We start from the raw sequence: 20,351 nt of genomic DNA on the forward strand, positions 1-20,351 counted from the left end.
AAGAGTACCACCTCAGTGCTGCCACTGGTGCTGGTGGTACTTAAGGCTCCACACCTGCAGCCCTGCTTGCGTTTGGGAAGGGAAATCTGCTCTGTTTTCAGGAAGCAGCTGGAATCTGGACACTGAGGAGGCTTTTCTGGCCAGTGTGGCCTGGAGGAGCAGAGACATTGCCACCAGCTGAACACAAGCCAGCACCCGAGCTGAGGGTTGCTGTCAGTGACTCCTCTGCACCGCGCTGCAGCTGCAGGTTAATCAGGAGAGGAGCTGCTGGGAGCAGGCATCGCCACTGGAAGCACCTCAGGAATGCTGCAAGCAACAGCAGGAGCTGGGAAAGAGCTGCAGGAGGAATAAAGCAGCAGCCAGGCTGCCAACCTGGACTGAAGGAACACCTCCCAGGGCACGGGGAAGACAGGTTTGAAACACAGCTGCCACACACACAGAGGCCAGGCTCTCTGGCACCTTTATTAGCACCAGCAGGAGCCACCACCTAGGGTTTTGCCTCCTTGGAGCGTTGTCTGAGTGTGCAGGCAGAGGAGAGGCAATAAAGGGAAGCTGGCTTACACATGGCTGTGCTGGCAGACTCTCTCAGGAGCTACAGGAGGCTGAGTCTCCTGAGTCTTCCCTCCCTGACAGCAGCGTGGCCTTCCCCTATCACTGCTCAGAAGGGCTGGGAAGCCTGTCCCCATGGTGGCACAAAGGGGAGGTTTAGAAGTAGGAAGCCCATGCTCTGGAGGCAGCACAGCACTGATTCCTCTCCAGGTTTCTTTGTTCCACCTTTTTGAAGCAGCCAGAGTCAAGCTGGGTAGGGAAGGCAGGGCAAGAAGAGGAAAAAAGGGAGGTGCTTTGCAGTGTGCAAGGGCAATGCAGTGCTGTCAGAGAGGGCATGTTCTCACCTGGCACCTGTGTTTGTGGAACTAAACACTTATTCTAGTGGTGTCACAGAACCCCAGCATGGTGAGGGTTGGAAGGGACCTCTGGGGATCATCCAGTCCAGTCCCAGCCCCCTGCCAAAGCAGGGCACCCACAGCAGCTTGCCCAGCAGCACAGTGCCCAGGGGGGGTTGGAAGCTCTCCACACAAGCAGACTCCACAACCTCTCTGGGCAGCCTGCTCCAGGCCTCCAGCAGCCTCACACCAAACTACTTTCTCCTCCTGCTCACAGGGAACCTCCTGGGTGCCACTTTGTGCCCAGTGCCCCTTGTGCTGTCCCTGGGCACCACTGAGCAGAGTCTGGCCCCAGGCTCTTGCCCCCCACAGCTCCTTTAGCTGTTGCTGAGCACTGCTCAGCTCTGCTCTGGGGCTGCTCTTCTGCAGGCTCTCAGCCCCAGGGCTCTCAGCCTTTGCTGCTCCCAGAGCTGCTCCAGGCCCCTCAGCAGCTTTGCAGCCTGCCCTGGGCTCTCACCAGCAGTTCCCTGTCCCTCTAGAACTGGGGAGCCCAGAACTGGACCCAGTCCTGCAGATGTGACTTTACTATGGCAGAGTAGAAGGGTAGGAGAACCTCCCTTGCCCTGCTGGCCACACTCTTGTTAATTCCCCCCTCCCTCATCCTTCTTGGCCATGGGGGCACACTGCAGGCTCGTGGGGAGCTCACCACCAACACTGCCATTGCATCCTTGTCACCAGAGTTAAGAATTTGGTGGCTTTTAACCGATGTGCCCTGGCCTGGCTCCAGCTGGATGTTTGCTCATTACAGAGCTAATCTCCCTGCAGCTATGCCCACAGAAATCATTACTCATTTCCCTTCTCTACTTGTCCAGCTCACTGTAACATCATATTTGTAGCAGGAGCAGGGCTTTTATTTCAACCATGATGGAGTGGCACTGAGTTTTAAAGAGGACAACAGTAAGCATCAGGGTGGGTTTTATTAGGAGATGGTCTCTCGTTGTCTCTCTGCCCTGTTGGGAGCCAGACACCTCCAGTCTCCAGGGGCATGTTGTGACATTGGTTTGGGCTCCTCACTCCAGGAAAGACATGGAAGTGCTGGAGTGTGTCCAGAGAAGGGCAACAGAGCTGGGGAAGGGTCTGGAGTAGAGGGCTGGGGAGCAGCAGCTGGGGGAGCTGGGGGTGTGCAGTGTGGAGAAGAGGAGGCTGAGGGCAGAGCTCATTGCTGGCTGCAGTCAGCTGGGGTTGGGCTCTGCTGCCTGGTCTCAGGTGATGGAAGGAGAGGAACTGGCCTGAAATTGTGCCAGGGGAGGGTTAGGTTGGAGAGGAGGACAAATGTCTTTGGTGCAAGAGTGGTGAGGGCTTGGCACAGGCTGCCCAGGGAGGTGGTGGAGTGCCCATGCCTGGAGGTGTTCCAGCAAGGTGTGGCCATGGCACCTGGGGCCATGGGTTGGTGCCCATGGTGGGGCTGGGTTGCAGCTTGGACTGGATGATCTCAGAGGGCTTTTCCCTCCAAACCTTTCTATGATTGTAGAATCCAGGAGGCACTTTGGAATCACATCCCAGTGGAGTACTCTTACAGAGTGGGAAGCCTTGCCCTGGCAGGTGCAGCTGTGCAGGCACAGAGCAGCAGAACTCAGCAGCTCTGCTGAGCAGCCACAGCCCCACAAAGGGACCCATGCTCTGCCCTGGGCTTGCCTTGGCTCTCCCCTGGTGATGTGCTGAGGATTAGCCTCAACAGCACAGCTTGGGAGAGCCAGGACAGGGCTGCTGGCAGAGCATTCAAGCCACAGTGGGAAGTTTGACAGCTTTCCCACAGGACAAATGCAGGAATGGCAAAGGTCTGGGGCTCTGCTGTCTTCTGCCTCCTGTGTCCCAGCAGCCTGAGCTGGGCAGAGGAAAGACATGTGCAGGGTGGGACAGCTGCCCTCCTTCATAGCATCACAGATGACCATCTCTAAGCCCTCTAAGGTCATCCACTCCAACCACCAACCCATCCCTACCAAGGCCATCCAAACATGGCCACAGGTGCCATGGCCACACCTTTCTTGCACACCTCCAAGCATGGGGACTCCACCACCTCCCTGGGCAGCCTGTTCCAGCCCCTGACCACTCTCGCAGGAAGGAAATTGATCCTAATCTTCAACCTAACCCTCCCCTGGCACAATTTCAGGCCATTTCCTCTCACTCCCTCGCTCTGCAGTGAGGCTTGTGAGCAATGCAAGAGTTTGCATTCTCAGCCTGGCTTTCTGTGTTGCCTTCCCACCCATTGCAGTCAGTATTTAGCCACTGAAAAGACATCCTTGGAATGTGGAAGGTGAGGTTGGCTTTGCTCCTGTTAGGAGAGTGTCCACTGAGAGCCTGCAATTCTGCACTGCTGCTTTGCTTTGATGCCTTTAAAGCTGTTAGCAGATTCTGTCCACTGATTGGTTTTTTCCCCCTCTGTTCCCTTCAGCCTCCCTGGGTTTTCAACCACCCACCATAACACCAAGCATAAATTAACTGGCCAGACAAAAACTGTTTTGCACAGGACAAGTTGGATGGTTGGACTCCACGAACTTAAGGGTCTTTTCCAAACCAATGATGCTGTGCTTCTGTGACCTCCAAGCACCCATTTGCACACACAGCTGAGCAGTTCCAGCCTCTCACGCTTCGTTTTCTGTCCTGTCACCTTCTTCTGGGTGTGCTTTTTCATGCTCCTTTTACCGTAAACAAGCATCCCCACAGAGGTTTGTCACAGACACCCTCAAAATGAGCATCTGCTCTGTGAGACCTTCTTACCAGCCTGCCTTGACTTTTCTTGTATCACTGTGAGGGTCCTTCTCCAGAGACCGACTCCTGCGAGGGTCCTTCCCCTTGAGAGAGACCCCCACGAGGGTCATTTCCCCTTGAGACCGACCCCTGTGAGGGTCCTTCCCTTCGAGACTGACCCCTGTGAGGGTCCTTCCCTTCGAGACCGACCCTTGCGAGGGTCCTTCCCTTCGAGACCGACCCTTGCGAGGGTCCTTCCCCTTGAGACCGACCCCTGTGAGGATCCTTCTCCTTAAGACCGACCCCTGTGAGGGTCCTTCCCTTCGAGACCGACCCCTGCGAGGGTCCTTCTCCAGAGACCGACCCCTGCGAGGATCCTTCTCCAGAGACCGACCCCTGTGAGGATCCTTCTCCAGAGACCGACCCCTGCGAGGATCCTTCTCCTTGAGACTGACCCCTATGAGAGTCCTTCCTTTCGAGACTGACCCCTGCGAGGATCCTTCTCCAGAGACCGACCCCTGCGAGGATCCTTCTCCTTGAGACTGACCCTATGAGAGTCCTTCCCTTCGAGACCGACCCCTGCGAGGATCCTTCTTGCGAGCGACCCCCGCGAGGGCCTTTCCCCTCGAGAGCGACCTCCGCGAGGGTCACTTCCCCTCCAGAGCGACCCCTGTGAGGATCCTTCCCCTCCAGAGCGACTCCTGCGAGGATCCTTCCCCTCCAGAGCGATCCCTGTGAGGCTCCTTCCCCTCCAGAGCGACCCCTGTGAGGATCCTTCCCCTCCAGAGCGACCCCCGTGAGGATCCTTCCCCTCCAGAGCGACCCCTGTGAGGATCCTTCCCCTCCAGAGCGACCCCCGTGAGGATCCTTCCCCTCCAGAGCGACCCCCGTGAGGATCCTTCCCCTGCAGAGCGACCCCTGTGAGGATCCTTCCCCTCCAGAGCGATCCCTGTGAGGATCCTTCCCCTCGAGAGCGACCCCTGTGAGGATCCTTCCCCTCCAGAGCGACCCCTGTGAGGATCCTTCTCCTTGCGGCGGCCTCTGCGAAGGTCTTTCCCCTTGAGAGCGACCCCTACGAGGATCTTTCCCTTCGGGACCGACCCCCGCGAGGGTCTTTCCGCTGAGACCAGCTGCTGCGCGGGTCCTTGCGCAGAGGGCGGCCCCGCTGTGAGGCGGCGCTCAGCCCGGGGCTGCAGTGAGCTAACGGCAGGATGAGGCAATGTGCCAGTCGGGGCTGGATCTCCGTTCACGGCAAACTTCTCCAGCAGGCAGGTCTGCCGCCTTCCCACACAGGAGGCAGCAGCTCCAGCCCCGGCCGCTGCGGCGCGCTGCCTGCGGCAGTAGGCACGGCAGTGGGCACGGCAGTGCCAGGCCGAGGCGGTGCGGAGCGGAGCCGCCGCTGCCAGGGGCACGGTGTGGCGGGCCCGCAACGCACCTGCCCGCCAGCGACAGCAGCTGCGGGAGCTGCCCGCAGGCACCGCACCGCGCCCCGAGGCCGTTTGCTCTCCCTGAGCCGCGGGCCCGGCAGCGCGGAGGGAGGCGCGGCCGAGGCACCGCCCGCGGGGCGGCCCGGGCGGGCCGAGCAGCGCTTCCCGCCCTCCTCCGCGGTGCCTCTCCTGCCTGCCTCCTTCCCGCCCTCCCGGAGCAGCAGGGCGGGCGTGAGGCGGTGCGCAGCGGAGCGGAGCGGAGCGCTCGGGTCCGGCGCGGCTGGCTGCGGAGAGGTGAGGCAGAGCGCCCCGGCATGGCGGCCGCCCGCGGGGGGACGGGACAGGGCGGACGGGCGAGGGACGCGGCTCTTGCCGCTGCTCTTCCCGCGGCCCGGGGGAGCTGGCACGGCGGGAGCAGGGTGGGCGGCGGCTCCTGACAGCCCGGCCCGGGCGAGGGCGGGCAGAGCGCACTGCGGGGCCCGGGGAGTGCTGCCCTGCCGGGCTGCGGTGGTCCCTCAGTAACTGCCCGCGGTCACCGCGGGCCGGGCCGCTTCGGCTCGGCTCTGCTGCCCCGTCAGCGCCCAGAGCTGCGCAGGGGCTCGGCTTCTGCTTCGCTTTCTTTCTGTAAAGGGTTTGAAACCTGTTGCGAGGGCCCTGTCAGCGGCTCGGCCCAGCCGGTGCGTTAGGAAAGGTGCCCCGAGTGTTGCCCCTGCTGTTGTGAAACGATGCTTTTATCTCCCTCTGCCTTCTCTTCGGTTAAGGCTCCCCGATGAGCAAATAGAACTTGGGTTTGATGCTGGGCTTGTAGGACCCGTGGAGGAGGGGGAGAATGAGCCCCCGTTTACCCCGAATCCAGGCCATCTGCAGTTGCTGGAGTGCTTCATGCTCAGGAAGCTGAATCAGGAGGGAGGCTGCCGGCCGTGGGTTGCTGCTGCACCTCTTTTACCGTGAGGAGTCTTTTCCAGTAGCCTTTCCTCCCTGTCATCTGCCCAGGAGCCTGAACTGCTCTAAGTGTAAAACATCCTGGCTCTTCCCGAGGGCTTTGCTAATCAACCTGTTGCAGCATCCTGTTGAGTTTGAGCCATGCCGTGTCTGCATTTCAGGCTGCTCTGGAGCATCCCTTGCGTGTTACGCTGCTTCACTTCCTTCACTCCCCCCGGCAGCGCTTCCTGGCTCGCTCTGAGAGCTCCTCTGCTGTCTGGCACAGGTTGCAGGTGTTCAAGGCCAGGCTGAAAGAGCCCTGAGCAACCTGGGCTAGTGGGAGGTGTCCCTGCCCATGGGAGAGGGGTTGGAACTGGATGATCTTCAAGGTGCCTTGCAACCCACACCGTTCTGTGAGTGCCTTGAGCAGCTTAGGCTGGTGTGAGATGGCCCTGCCTATGGCAGGGGGGTTGGAACTGGATGAGCTTTAAGGCCCCTTCCAACTCAACCCATTCTGTGAAGCTTTGCCTAGGTGATGCTGTTGCCTGGCTTCTTAGGGAGGTGTTTGATAGGTCTTGTGGAGACTTGAAGAGTCTCTTGGTGCTCATCAGTCAAAGCAAGGTCAGTCCCAATTCTTCTGTGTGACTCTCACTGCTACCAAAGGTAGCCTGTGGTGGAGGGAGCAGAGCATGTCTGTGCTGAGCTGCTGCTGAGCTCACCAGAAACTAGAAGAGGCAATGCCAGAGTTCCAGTGTGTTTAGCTTCTCTGCAGGAGGTTGTGTGTCTGGGACGGGCACATGGCTGGCAGGAGGCTGGGCAGTGCCTGTGGCAGCCTCCCTTCTGCTTTACCTGAGGCGTCTAGTGGCAGGTGCCTGTTGAAGGCTTGCTGCTGGCTTGTGCTGCTGCGTCTGGGCTCTGGTTTGCTGCAGCTGCTCTGAGTCAGATGTCCTTGCTGAGCACTTAGGTTGTGGGCTGGAAGAGCTGGCAGCTTTTCAGCTCCTCCATAGAGCTACCCTCAGATCATATCCTGGCTCTGCAGTTTGCTGAGGATGTCTTTGAGTGCCTGACCTGGGTAGCTTTCTGTCCATGTGCTGTCTTTCTGCAGAAAGCATGTTTTATCCCAAGCTGTTGCATATATTGCTTGCCCTGGGCATCTTTTACATGCTGGCTTTACCTCCTGGGGGAGTCTCTCTGCAGTGCAGGAGAATCTCCTCCAGTAGCCTGGTAGCGCTCCTGGCTGTCTCTGCTGTCTGTTGACTCCAGCTAACAACAACAATGTGCCTTTTCTGACATTAACTTGGAAGGGACCCTCGAAGGCCCCAACACCACTGACAAGCCTGATTTGGGGAGTTCAGATCCTGCACTCAGACAGCCTTGTGTTTCCTCACTGGGTGCTGGTGCAGCCTAGGAAGAAGCCATAGCCAGGTACAGCAGTCAGACCCACACATACACAGTCACTGACTGCATCTGCTTGGAAGGGACCCTCAAAGGTCGTTTTGTCCAACGCCCCTGCAGTCAGCAGGGACACCTCCAGATGGAGCAGGCTGCCCTAGGCTCCACCTAGTTTGAGCTTGGATGTCTCCAGGGATGGGGCCTTCACCATCTCTCTGGGCAACCTGTTGGCAGTATTTCACCAAGCCTCATTGTACAGAACTTCCCCCATGGTGTGATTTATGGGAGCTTAACAGACGAGTTTTCCTTCTCAGGTCTCCAGACAGGTGTGTCAGAGGAGAGTTTGTTCTTAATGCAGAGAGCAGAGCATTGTGTTTAACAGCCCAGCTGGGGCTGTGGCACCTCTCCTGAGCCTAATACAAAGGCCATTGTCTGAGTGAGCAGGAAGCACCACCCCCAGAAGATTTTTCTCCAGTGCTTTAGCTTCTCAGCTCCCTTGTGTCAGTTTTGAGGTGGACAGCACTCTGAGGCTTCTCCTGAAGTAGAATAAAACACCCAGAGCCCAAATCCTGCCTCTGTGAAGGGAATTTTCAGTGCAGCCTCTGAAAATTTGTGATGATGGGTGTGAGAGATTCTTCAGCAAGGGGGTGGAAGAAAGCTGCTCCTGTTCCCTTGGCTAGCAAAAATGCTGGGTGGGTGTGTAGCTGGAGAGCTCTCTGTCCCCACTAGGATGTCTCCACCAGGCCTGTTATTGTTCCTAGCTAATAATCTGCCTTCTGAAGGAGCTGCTTTAGCTTGGAGAAGAAGAGAGACTTCATTCCTGTTGATAAAGATGTACAGGGCAGTGTCAGGACACAGCCAGGCTCTGCTCAGGGATGGCAGATGGAGAGCTCTCTGTCTCCACTAGGATGTCTCCACCCGACCTGTTATTGTTCCTAGCTAATAATCTGCCTTCTGAGGGAGCTGCTTTAGCTTGGAGAAGAACAGAGACCTCATTCCTGTTGATAAAGATGTGCAGGGCAGTGTGGGGAGGACACAGCCAGGATCTGCTCAGGGATGGCTAAGGGCAGCACAAGGGGCACTGGGGGCAAGCTGGAACAGAGGAGGTGCCACAAGTACAGGAGGGGAAACTTTGTCCCTGTGAAGGTGCTGGAGGCTGGAGCAGGCTGCCCAGAGAGGCTGTGGAGTCTCCTGCTCTGGAGCCTTTCCAGCCCCATCTGGATGCATTCCTGTGTATCCCGTCCTGGGTGCCCCTGCTCTGGCAAGGGGTTTGGGCTGGTTGATCTCTGGAGGTCCCTTCCAACCTCTCCCCCTCTGTGATTCTGTAGTAGAAGTTGTAGCACGACTCTGGCTGTTCCTACTGCACACACCCAGGGAGCAGACAGCAACTCCCTTTGCGCTTAAGGCAGCCTGGAAGGGGTTGGCTGAGTGATGAGCTGTGTCTCTTCTGGTTGGTTCATCTCACAGGTAAATTCTCTCCTGGCTGCTGTGAAGTTTGGCTGCTTCTGTCAGGAGTGCACTGGGCTACTTGTTATGAGGAGGAGGAAAGCAATGTGCCTGTAACACCTCTACCCTCCTGCCTACCTGGATGTGCCCAACTGTCTTGTCTGATGTTTCCAGGTGATGTGGTCACTTAAAAAGCAAACATCCTGTCCCTCTGTTTTCCTTTCACCTTCTATTTAAGAGAGAAGCTCAAAAAGACAGAAGGTGGATGGACAGCCTCTGAAAACCAGAGGGATGAGATTTGCTTCCTCGTGGTCCAGCCTGAGCTACTGTCCCTAGTAGCCTCATTAGTCTTGCTCTCAGAATCTCCTGAGAAGAAGATTTCCTACTCCCCACCTTGACTTTTTGCTTTTGGGCTCTACACTGGGCTGTCTCCCACTCTTGCCACGTGTGGGCACTGACAGCTGAGGTCATGGAAAGCCTGAGGGAGGGGGATCCCTGGAAATCACAGCTCACTTCACCTTCCCTGCCTGTGAGGAGCACTCTCCTTGTTCTCTGAAACCCTCCAAGCTCCTGAAGGTGAAGGCCATGTCTCCTTCCATCTCACTTGGTCCTCCTGCCTTCCAGGTCATGGAAGGGATTTTCCTTTTGCCACAACAGAGCCCACAGGAGATACTCAGTGTCACTGTCTGAACAGTCATCCTGTTTCCCCTTCTGTTTTCACCTGCATTTTGGATGGCCCCCAGGATGGTGGCCATCTTCCCAACCTGTGAGAAAAGTCAGCAGCTGAGAAGCCAGAGCTGCAGGATAGAGATGAGATGCTTGCCAGCTCTGTGGAGAGCACCTAACTGTCCCTCCCCAGGGCACACAAACCCTTTGCTGCCAGGCCCTCTGGGCAGGGATCAGCACTGTAATAGCAGCACTGCTGATGGGCATCTCTCTGCCAGCACTCTGCTCTGTCCCGCCTGCCAGGCTCCTCTGTCTGTGACCTCATCAGCCTGGCATCCCAGGGAACCGATTCAGACAGTGCTGGCTGCTGTACAGGAACAGACACCCTTGGCAGGATGAACAGGGCAACAATCACTGTATTGCACTCCTGGCGTTGCCTGGCAGCTGTGTTCTGGGGTTCTCATTACAGAGTCACAGAATGGGAGGGGTTGAAGGGACCTCCCCAGAGATCAGCCAGTCCAACTCCCTTGCCAGAGCAGGGGCACCCAGGGCAGGGCACACAGGAATACATCCTATTCAGTATCTTTAGTGATGATCTGGGGCAGGGGATTGAGTCCAGCAGCAGTGAGTTTGCAGATGACACCAAGCTAGGAGCAGCTGTGGAGCTGTTGGAGGGTAGCAGAGCCCTGCAGAGGGACCTGGCCAGGCTGGATGGGTGGGCAGAGGCCAATGGGATGAGACTGAACAAGGCCAAGTGCAGGGTTGTACACTTTGGCCACAACAACTCCAAGCAGCACTACAGGCTGGGGCCAGAGTGGCAGAGAGCAGGCAGGCAGAGAGGTGCTGGGAGAGAGGAGCTGCAGAGGAGGCAGCAGTGCCCAGGTGGGCAGCAGAGCCAATGGCATCCTGGGCTGGCTCAGGAGCAGTGTGGGCAGCAGGACGAGGGAGGTTCTTGTGCCCCTGTGCTCAGCCCTGCTCAGGCCACACCTTGAGTGCTGTGTCCAGTTCTGGGCTGCTGAATTGCAGAGAGATGTTGAGGTGCTGGAAGGTGTTGAGAGAAGGGCAGCAAGGCTGGGGAGGGTCCTGGAGCAGAACCCTGTGAGGAGAGGCTGAGGGAGCTGGGGGGGTGCAGCCTGCAGCAGAGGAGGCTCAGGGCAGAGCTCATTGCTGGCTGCAGCTCCTTGAAGGGAGGCTGTAGCCAGGTGGGGTTGAGCAGGTCCAGAGAATGGCAACAAAGCTGGGGAAGGGTCTAGAGAACAGGGCTGGGGTGGAGCAGCTGAGGGAGCTGGGGACGTTGAGCCTGGGAAGAAGGAGGCTGAGGGCAGACCTCATTGCTCTCTACAGCTCTCTGAGAGGAGGCTGCAGGGAGATGGGGTTTGGGCTCTGCTCTGAAGTAACAAGTGACAGGGTGAGGGGAAATTGCCTCAAGTTGCCCCAAGGGAGGTTTAGGTTGGATTTGAGAAGAAACTGCTCTCAGAGACTGGAACAGATCACCCAGGGAGGTGGTTGAATGGCCATCCCTGCAGGTGTTTGGAGGAGGCAGCAATGAGGTGCTGAGGGCCATGGCTTAGCCCCAGCCTTGGCAGAGTTAGAGAATGAAAGGGCTTTGCCAACCCAAACGATACTGTGATGCCAGCAGTGTTGGACCATGCTGGAGGCAGAATATTGCAGGGTCAGGGAGGACCCCAGGAGTTGTGTTCTGCAGAGGGTCTTTGAGTGAGAACTGCTGTTGGCAGGGTCCAGCTGAGCCAAGGCAGCTGTAGTGGTATGGTGAGCTCCATGTGGGCTGCCTGCACTCACCTAAGATGCTTCAGAGCCTCTTCTACCTGCTGAACTGCTGTGGAAGAGGCGAGAGCACCCAGGGGAGGGAGTCTGGAGTGTGTGGGTTGTGGGACCAGCACCTTCAGAGGGAGTGAGATGCATGGGAGATGTGAAGGAGGATGTTGCTCAGCCCCATGGGTTGCTCCTGGCGGCATTATTGAGGCTTTGGAAGTTAAGACCAAGCCAGAAGCAGGTCACATCAAATGTTTGGCATTACCTATTGTTTCTTATCTCTTGTGGGTGCTAGAAGGAGCAAAGTTCACTTCTCCAACCCAGGTTCACTTCCCCTTTATAGAAGAGAAGCTGGAGCAGCAGGGAGCTGGTTTAAACAGAGCAGTGGGGAACAGGGGCAGTGCCTCAGTGGAATTTGTCCCTGCAGCTGCACGCTCCCAAGAAGCTGTGGAGTTGAGCTGGAGTTTGCAGCAGGTTTCTGAGATGTCTTTGCCACCACAGGAGAAGGACAGGTTGAGAGGAACAGGCATGCTGTGGGAGAAAGGTTTGGCTGTGCTGAGGAAATGGGTAAGGTGAAAGCCTGGCTGATATCGTGCCCTGGAATGCTTCTGCTCTGCGTGGGAGAGCAAAGACCAAGCAGAGAGTGACTACACCACACTCCTGGGATGGCATGGCAGAGCAGGAGGTGTGTGTTGGGGTCTAGGCTGTGTTGGGGAGTGACCAGCTTGGTCCACGCTTCTAAGCACAGCTCCTCTGGCTGTTTGGGTGGTTATGGCTCTCCAGCCTGGGCTGGGAAAGTGCTGTGCAGCTTGGGAGGTGCTTTTCTGAGAGCTCAGCACAGAAATGAAAGTGTAACTGGCTCTATAGGAGGCTGCTGCTCATGGGGGCAGGATCCTGGTCTGGTGGGCTAAGGAAGGACATCCAGACACTGACACAGGTTGCCCAGGGAGGTTGTGGAGGACAGAAGCACAGAATGTGATCAAAGATCACATTCTGTGCTTCTGTCCTCCACAACCTCCCTGAAGGTGTTCAAGGCCAGGTTGGATGAGTGTCTTAAGCAGTCTGTTCTAGTGGGAGGTGTCCCTGCCCATGGCAGGGGGTTGGAAATGGATGATCTTGAAGGTCCCTTCCAACCCATTCTGTGAATCCATGAATCAGGAACTGCACTTGGTTGGGGAGGGGGAGGTTAATGGAGGCATCCCTGGCAGCTCCTTAAATACAAGTGTCTGACTTCCCAGCATAGCTGGAGCAGGAACAATGGATGCTTTGGCTCCTCATTAACGAGATCCAATGCAAACAGGGCCCCAGAGTGGTTGGAGGTAGGAATTTGTGGAGGAGAACTTTCTGTTCTGTGAAGAGGATCATGGCTGAAGCCTCCCTGACCTGGCACCTGCCAGAGCAAAGCCACCATGCCTGTGTGGTTGTGCTTTCAGGCAGTGCTCTGATCCTCACTGGCCACCACACTGCAACAAGATAGAAAATAAAGGAGAAGGATGGGTTTGGTCAAATTTAACTACTACCAGAGCCAGCCTGGCAGGTGCCAGCTATGCTGGCATTTGTGGCATGCCAGCTAGTGAGGAGGACTTCTAGAGTGCCTGCCTGGGTGGGTGTGAGTCATGGCTTGTGAATGTCAGCATTTCTGCTTGGCTCTGGTGGAATCCAGAGGGAGGAATTCATATCTCACATCTTCTCTCTCCCACACTGCCATGGAAATGGAGGGGATTTGTTGTTCTCCTCCATGGTCACAGAGAGCTGCCTGCAGAGCACTCCACAGCTGCTCAGGTGGGGTTGGAATCTCTTCAGAGAAGGAGACTCCACAATCTCTCTGGGCAGCCTGCTCCAGGGCTCCAGCACCAAAGAACTTTCTCCTCCTGTTTAAATAGAACCTCCTGGGTTCCATCTGTGGCCACTGTCACTGGCCACCACTGATAAGAGTCTGGCCAGTCATGGTGCTGAACAAACAGCATGGATGGCAGGCATGTGGACATGTCTGTGGTAAGCTCTGCCTTGGAGCAGCCAGCTCTGGAACAAGAAGGGGGCTTGGGTGTGAGCATTCAGTGCAGTGAGGAAGGAACATCCATATGGGAAAGTGTTGGGCTGTGTGCTTGTGAGTTTGGCTGGAGCACAGGAAGGGTGAGCTCAGTCCCATGTGGAAGTGCAGCTTTCTGAGGAGCTGAGCTGCCAGCCAGCTGGGAGCTGTGCTGAGCTGTAGGTCCCCCCTTGCTATAGGGAGTAGCTCTCAACCATCTTTGATGAGAGGAGAAACTTATTTGGTGTGAGGGTGCTGGAGGCCTGGAGCAGGCTGCCCAGAGAGGTTGTGGAGTCTGCTTGTGTGGAGAGCTTCCAACCCCCCCATGGCAAGCTGCTGTGGGTGCCCTGCTGGAGCAGGGGGTTGGACTGGATGGTCTCTAAAGGTCCCTCCCAACCCTCACCATGCTGGCATTCTGAGAGAGAGGTTTGCCAGAGGTAAGATTGGAGGTTTGATGTGGTCTGCAAATACCTTGTCCACTGAGTGAACATTGGAGGGACACATTTCCTGTTTCCCTGAGGTTCTCCTTTGCCTCTGGGTGGTGGGGAAGTGTGGATCCTGCCCTTGGTGTGCTGCCTGGAAGGATGAAGAGTGGACACAGGCTCAGAGGAAAATCTCTGCTTTCACTGGGGGCACCAACTTCACTTTGGTTGCATCTGTCTGCGTGGGGGAAAAGATCTTGAAGCTCATCCAGTCCAACCGTGCTCTAATGGTGGAGCCTGATGCCAAACCATGGCACTCAGCACCACATCTCTGCCTCTTTGAAACCCCTCCAGGGATGGAGATTCAACCACCTCCCTGGGCAGCCTTTCAGCCAAGAAATTTCTTCTCATGTCTAACCTAAACCTTCCCTGGTGCAACTTGAGGCCTGTTCCTCTCATCCTATCACTTGTTACTAGGGAGCAGAGCCCAGCCTGGCTCCAACCTCCTTTCAGGAAGCTGTAGAGAGCAATGAGGTCTCTCCTCAGCCTCCTTTTATCTAGACTACACAGGGCCACCCAGGGCAGGTCACACCACAGGAACACATGCAGATGGGGCTTGAAAGTCACCAGAGCAGGAGACTCCACAACCTCTCTGGGCAGCCTGCTCCAGGGCTCTGTCACCTTCCCAATAAAGACATTTTTCCTCATGTTGAGGGCAGTGGTTTGGCCCTGGAGGAGTTATTCAGAGAGCTTGTGTGCTCTGGGGTCAGGGACTTCTTGTCTTCTCCCCTGCCCCCATCTTTGGTCAAGGGCCAGCGAGTAATTGCCTGGAGGACAGTCAGAACCTCCCAGTTATTTATTCACATGCTGGTGCCTCCCTGTCAAGACCTCAGGCTGCTCTAAAAACAGCTGTGTCAATGGGTTTGGTGGCCATTAAAGCCTGCTGCAGCAGAGCAGGGGGGATGGGGGAGGGCTGGTTTATTTTTGGCTGAGGGTTGTTTAGTTGTCACTGGAAGAACGGGTCCCTTCCAGGGGCAGCAGCCAGCAGCCTGGCTCCTATGGCAACGGGAGGGACACAGCTCCTGCGAGCTGGGACTGGCAGCCCTGGGAAATGAAATGGCGTTTAATTTCCCCTGGATATTTGATCTGGCTCTGGGCTGAAGTGGTTTGAGCTCTGGAGAGGAATAGAAACTCCTCAAAGTGCTCACTGAGCACTCTGGAATGGCCTGAGAGGTACAAGCACTGGGATATATCTGCAGCTATGGTCAGAAGGCCCTTCATTGAATCACAGAATGAGTTAGGTTGGAAGGGACCTTAAAGGTCATCCAGTTCCAATCCCCTGCCATGGGCAGGGACACCTCCCACCAGCACAGCTTGCTCAAGGCCTCATCCAGCCTGGCATTAAACACTACCTGGCTTGGAGCCTCCACAGCTTCTCTGGGCAACCTGTCCTAGTGCCTCACCACCCTCATGGGAGGCATTTCCTTCCTACTGTCCAATCTAAATCCAGCTTCATCCAGTCTGAAACCATTACCTCTTGTCCTCTTGCTCCATGCCTTTGTACAAAGTCCCTCTCCACCTCTCCTGTAGCCCCTTTCAGTTACTTGAAGGTTGCTCAAAGGTCTCCAGGTACCTTCTCTTCTTTAGGCTGACCAAACCCAGCCCTTCCAGCCTGACTTCACAGCAGAGGGCTTCTAGCCCTGCCAGGACTGCTGTGGCCTCCTCTGGCCCTGCTCTAATAGGTCCCTCTCTGTGCTGAGCACTCCAGAGCTGCCCCAGCACTGCAGGGAGGGTCTCAGCACAGAGCACAGCAGAGGGGCAGAATCCCCTCCCTGCCCCTGCTGCTGGGGATCAGCCCAGGACAGGCTGGGGCTGGGCTGGCAGCACTCAGTGCTGGCTCATGTTGAGCTCCTCCTCACCTAGCACCCTCAAGTCCTCCTCCTTAGGGCTGCTGTCTCTCCATTCTGCTGGATTTGTGCTTGTGATTGCCCTGACCCAGGTGCAAGACCTTGCACTTGGCTTTGTAGAGATCGATAAGGTTGGCCCTGGCCCCTATCTCCAGCCTCTCCAGGTCTGGTGCTGTGGTTTGCAAAGTGGAAACAAAGTGGAGCACAGGCAGCTTGAAAACAGCTTTGAGTCCTGCAGTGGTCTACACAATCTCTAAAATCCCTTCCAAGTCAAACCATCCTCTGATACTGTAAATTAGAGTCTTATCCCCTGGATATCCTATCTCCCAGATTGTCTTACACCTTGCATGGCTCTTACACTAAGTTCTCATCCCATTGCTGCTTCCTTGCCATCTTCAGCAGTCTCCAAAGTGCTTTGGGCTTTCAAAGAGTTCTGTGGTCAGGACACCCATCAGTAGTGCTCCTCAGCACTGAGCAGTAGAGACTCCCCTACAACCAACTGAGCTGAAGTAAGTATGGAGGCTGTGAACTGCTTTCTGGAGCAGTTTCTGTTGTGTGAGGCTTTGTTGTGGGACACTGCAGATGGTAGATTCTGCTTCCTGGTCAGTGGAATCACAGGATCACAGAATTAACCAGGGTGGGAAAGACCTGTAAGATCATCAAGTCCAACCTAACACCTTCTAATTAACCCATGGCACTAACTGTCTCATCCAGCCTCCTTTTAAACACCTCCCAGCTCAAAACCTTTGTCCCTCATCCTGGCACACCCAGCACCTCCTTCATACAGTCATAGAATCAACCAGATTGGAAGAGAGCTCCAAGCTGTGATTCTGTGCTCCACAGCCTCCCTGGACAACCTGTGCCAGTGTCTCACCACCCTCAACCTGTGCCAGTGTCTCACCACCATCACTGCAAAGAACTTCCTAACATCCACTTTCAATCTCCCCTCTGCCACTTCAAACCCATTCCTCCTCATCCTGTCATTACCAGACCTTGTCAATAGTCCCTCCACAGCCCTCCTGCAGCCCCCTTCAGATCCTGCAAGGCCACTCCAAGGTCTCCTCCAAGCCTTCTCTTCTGCAGGCTGCACAGCCCCAACTCTCTCAGCCTGTGCTCAGCGCAGAGCTGCTGCAGCCCTCTCAGCATCTTCATGGCCTCCTCTGGACTCGTTCCAAACGGTTCCATGTCCTTCTTGTGTTGGGCACTCCAGAACTCCAGTTCTTGCCCTTCTCTGCACTTGCTCCAGCTCCTCAATGTCCTTCTTGAAGTGAGGGCCCCAAAGCTGAACCCAGCACTCAAGCTGTGGCTTCAGCAGCTCCCAGCTCAGGGGGACTGCTCCTGCTGGCCACACCATTGCTGATCCGGGGCCTCTCAATTCATTGCAGCTGGAACACAGCACTTCCAAAGTGCCTCTTTCCCAGAGAGACATCATCTCAGGCTGCTCTTGGGATAAAATTTGGGTTTGTTTTGCCTTTTTCTTTAATCCCTGAAGTCCTCTGGAAGAAAAGCCTGGAAATTCCCAGAAGAATTATCCCTGCAGATTGCATCCAGCCAGATCTTCTCTTTGGTTGAGTATTTGTCTGCTTTAATGCTCTTTGTGCATAAACCAGACACAAAAGCCAACCCAAAAGCCATGGCTGTCATCACTCTTGTGTGGGGGAGTCTGCAGAATTGCCTGAATAGGCTTTGTGATGCCTGGGAAGGGTTTATTTTATCCTCTGTTGGCTTGGTCCTAGCATTGGCATGACCACAGGGCAGGAAGGTTTTGTTTGAACTCTCTGAGAGCTGCGTGGATTGAATGGGAAGGATCAGGCAAAAAGCTGATCCTGCAGAACCTTTTGTGGTTAGGTGCTGCTGGGGAGTTCTCCAGAGCAGACAAAGCAAAGCTTTGAAAAACAAACCAAACCAAAGCATCCCCACAGTGCCCAGGGACAGAACTGGGCAAACAGAGATTAAAACAGAAGCATGGCATGGGTTGGCCTGGAAGGGACCTTAGAGATGGTCCAGTTCTCTATGGGCAGGGAGACCTACTAGCCCAGGTGGCTCAAAGTCTCATCCAACTTGGCCTTGAACACCTCCAGGGAGGTTGTGGATCAGAGAATCACAGAATGGGATCAAAGATCTGTGATTCTCTGATCCACACCCTCCCTGGGCAACTGTGCCAGTGTCTCACCACCCTCACAGTGAAGAACTTCTTCCTAAGCTCCAGCCTAACCCTGCTCTCCCTCAGCTTCAAACCATTCACCACCCTCCCTGCCAAGCTTTTAGTTCTGGTCTCCATCTCCCCTCTTCCAGCTTCAATCCATCACCTCTCATCCTATCACTCCAAGCCCTTGTCAGAAGTCCCTCCCCAGCTTTTATTTTCACACCAGTGCCAGGCTGCAGGGAAGAGTTTGTCTTGGCTGTAAGCTGCCCCTGCCCTGCCTGAACTGTTGTCCCTTATTGGTGGCAAACCCTCTTTGCTCTGCAAACAGAACCCAGGCTCTGCTTTCTGCTGCTCAGAGGGGTAGAAGAGAGCTCCTCATTGTTCCTCTCCTCAGCTCAATGAGCAGTGAAGTGGTTCCTGTGTATAAATAGTGGAAAGTGCTTTGGCATCCTTCAGGATAAAGGAGGCCTTGTGAGGGACAAGAGGACCTTGTTTGACACAGAAGGAGTCCTCAGTGGCCACCCAGTGCCTGCTGGTCTCTGGTTTGCCTCCCAGCTCCCCGGGGGGATGTGGAGGGGCTGTTTGCTTTGGGGAGCAAGCAGACAAGGGGGTGGGGGTTTGCTCTCAGGGTGTGGTGGCTGTGTCTGTTGTGTTAGGAGCACGGAGCCCTGTGAAGGTGTTTTGTTGGCCTTGTGGCCAGGCACAGGCATCTCCCTCCCTCCCTGACTTTTCTCTTGTGTGCTTTCTCTTTGCTTAATGCTTCTGGGATTGGTTTTCTGCTCAGTCTCTTTTGTCCTCGGGACTCCCAAAGCCAACCATGGCCTCATCCAGCTTTGCCTAACCCCTTCAGAACACAATTCACAGAATCAGGGAGTTGTTTGGATTGGAAAAACCCTCTGAGGCCATGGTGGGATCGGGTTGGTGGTTGGACTGGATGACCTTAGAGGGCTTAGAGATGGTCATCTGTGATGCTATGAAGGAGGGCAGCTGTCCCACCCTGCACATGTCTTTCCTCTGCCCAGCTCAGGCTGCTGGGATACAGGAGGCAGAAGACAGCAGAGCCCCAGACCTTTGCCATTCCTGCATTTGTCCTGTGGGAAAGCTGTCAAACTTCCCACTGTGGCTTGAATGCTCTGCCAGCAGCCCTGTCCTGGCTCTCCCAAGCTGTGCTGTTGAGGCTAATCCTCAGCACATCACCAGGGGAGAGCCAAGGCAAGCCCAGGGCAGAGCATGGTCCCTTTGTGGGGCTGTGGCTGCTCAGCAGAGCTGCTGAGTTCTGCTGCTCTGTGCCTGCACAGCTGCACCTGCCAGGGCAAGGCTTCCCACTCTGTAAGAGTACTCCACTGGGATGTGATTCCAAAGTGCCTCCTGGATTCTACAATCATAGAAAGGTTTGGGGGGAAAAGCCCTGTGGGATCATCCAGTCCAAGCTGCAACCCAGCCCCACCATGGGCACCAACCCATGGCCCCAGGTGCCATGGCCACACCTTGCTGGAACACCTCCAGCCATGGGCACTGCACCACCTCCCTGGGCAGCCTGTGCCAAGCCCTCACCACTCTTGCACCAAAGACATTTGTCCTCCTCTCCAACCTAACCCTCCCCTGGCACAATTTCAGGCCAGGTCCTCTCCTTCCATCACCTGAGACCAGGCAGCAGAGCCCAACCCCAGCTGACTGCAGCCTCCTCTCAGGGAGCTGCAGAGAGCAATGAGCTCTGCCCTCAGCCTCCTCTTCTCCACACTGCACACCCCCAGCTCCCTCAGCTGCTCCTCTCCAGCCCTGTTCCTTGTGTGTGGTGCTGACCCTGTGAATCTTGGCTTGAGTCTGCAATCTGTGCTCCTTGTTATTGCTGCTTCAGTCCCCTGAGGAGGAGGAAGAGAGCAAAGAGCTCTTCTCCTGAGAGCCAGGTTGTGTGTCCTAGAACAGGTGGCTCCTCAGGTGGCTTAGCCAGTTCTTAGATCTGGAACTTAGGAATAAGTTCTTCAGTAGGAGGGTGAGGAGACACTGGTACAGGTTGCCCAGAGAAGTTTTGGGTCACAGAATCACAGAATCTTGGATCACAGATCACATTCTGTGATTCTGTGACCCACAACCTCACTGGAGGTGTTTAAGGCCAGGCTGGATAAGACCTTGACCAGTCTGCCCATTGCAGAGGGTTTGGATGGAATGGTCTTGAAGATCCCTTCCAACCTAGGCCACTCTGTGATTCCATGATGATTCCTCACTGGATACCTGACTCTCATCAACGTCCTCTGGAATTGAATGTCTGCATCTGTCTTTAGGAGTCTGTAAGCAATGCAGCAGCTTGAAGCAGGGTAGGAGGATGGAGGATTTGGCAGGAGGGTGGAGCACAGCAAAACTGTGAAGTGTCTGTGGGAATGATGCCTAAATTCAGAGGATGCTGAGGTGAGATGCTCCTGAGCTTCTACTGTGGGATCCTTGCTAAGTTCATAGAGTCCTTGAATGGTTTGGTTTGGAAGGAGCCTCAAAGCTCATCCAGTGCCAACCTCCTGCCATAGGCAGGGACCCCTCCTACCAGCCCAGACTGCTCAAGGCCTCATCCAGCCTGGCCTTGAACACCTCCAGGGTG

At 55.8% G+C, this 20,351-nt stretch overlaps 1 protein-coding gene across 1 annotated transcript in view; it reads left to right on the forward strand.

The window, feature by feature from the left end:
• Positions 1 to 5,198: 5,198 nt before the first annotated feature.
• CD151 (CD151 molecule (Raph blood group)) overlaps positions 5,199 to 20,351 on the forward strand; it is a 39,360-nt gene continuing 24,207 nt past the window's right edge. The window contains exon 1 of the mRNA XM_064163125.1: positions 5,199 to 5,353. The gene's annotated coding sequence lies outside the window, so the exon portion shown is untranslated. The remainder of the gene's footprint in view (positions 5,354 to 20,351) is intronic.

The sequence above is a fragment of the Pogoniulus pusillus genome, chromosome 24 (assembly GCF_015220805.1).
Source record: "Pogoniulus pusillus isolate bPogPus1 chromosome 24, bPogPus1.pri, whole genome shotgun sequence".
NCBI classification, from domain to species: domain Eukaryota; kingdom Metazoa; phylum Chordata; class Aves; order Piciformes; family Lybiidae; genus Pogoniulus; species Pogoniulus pusillus.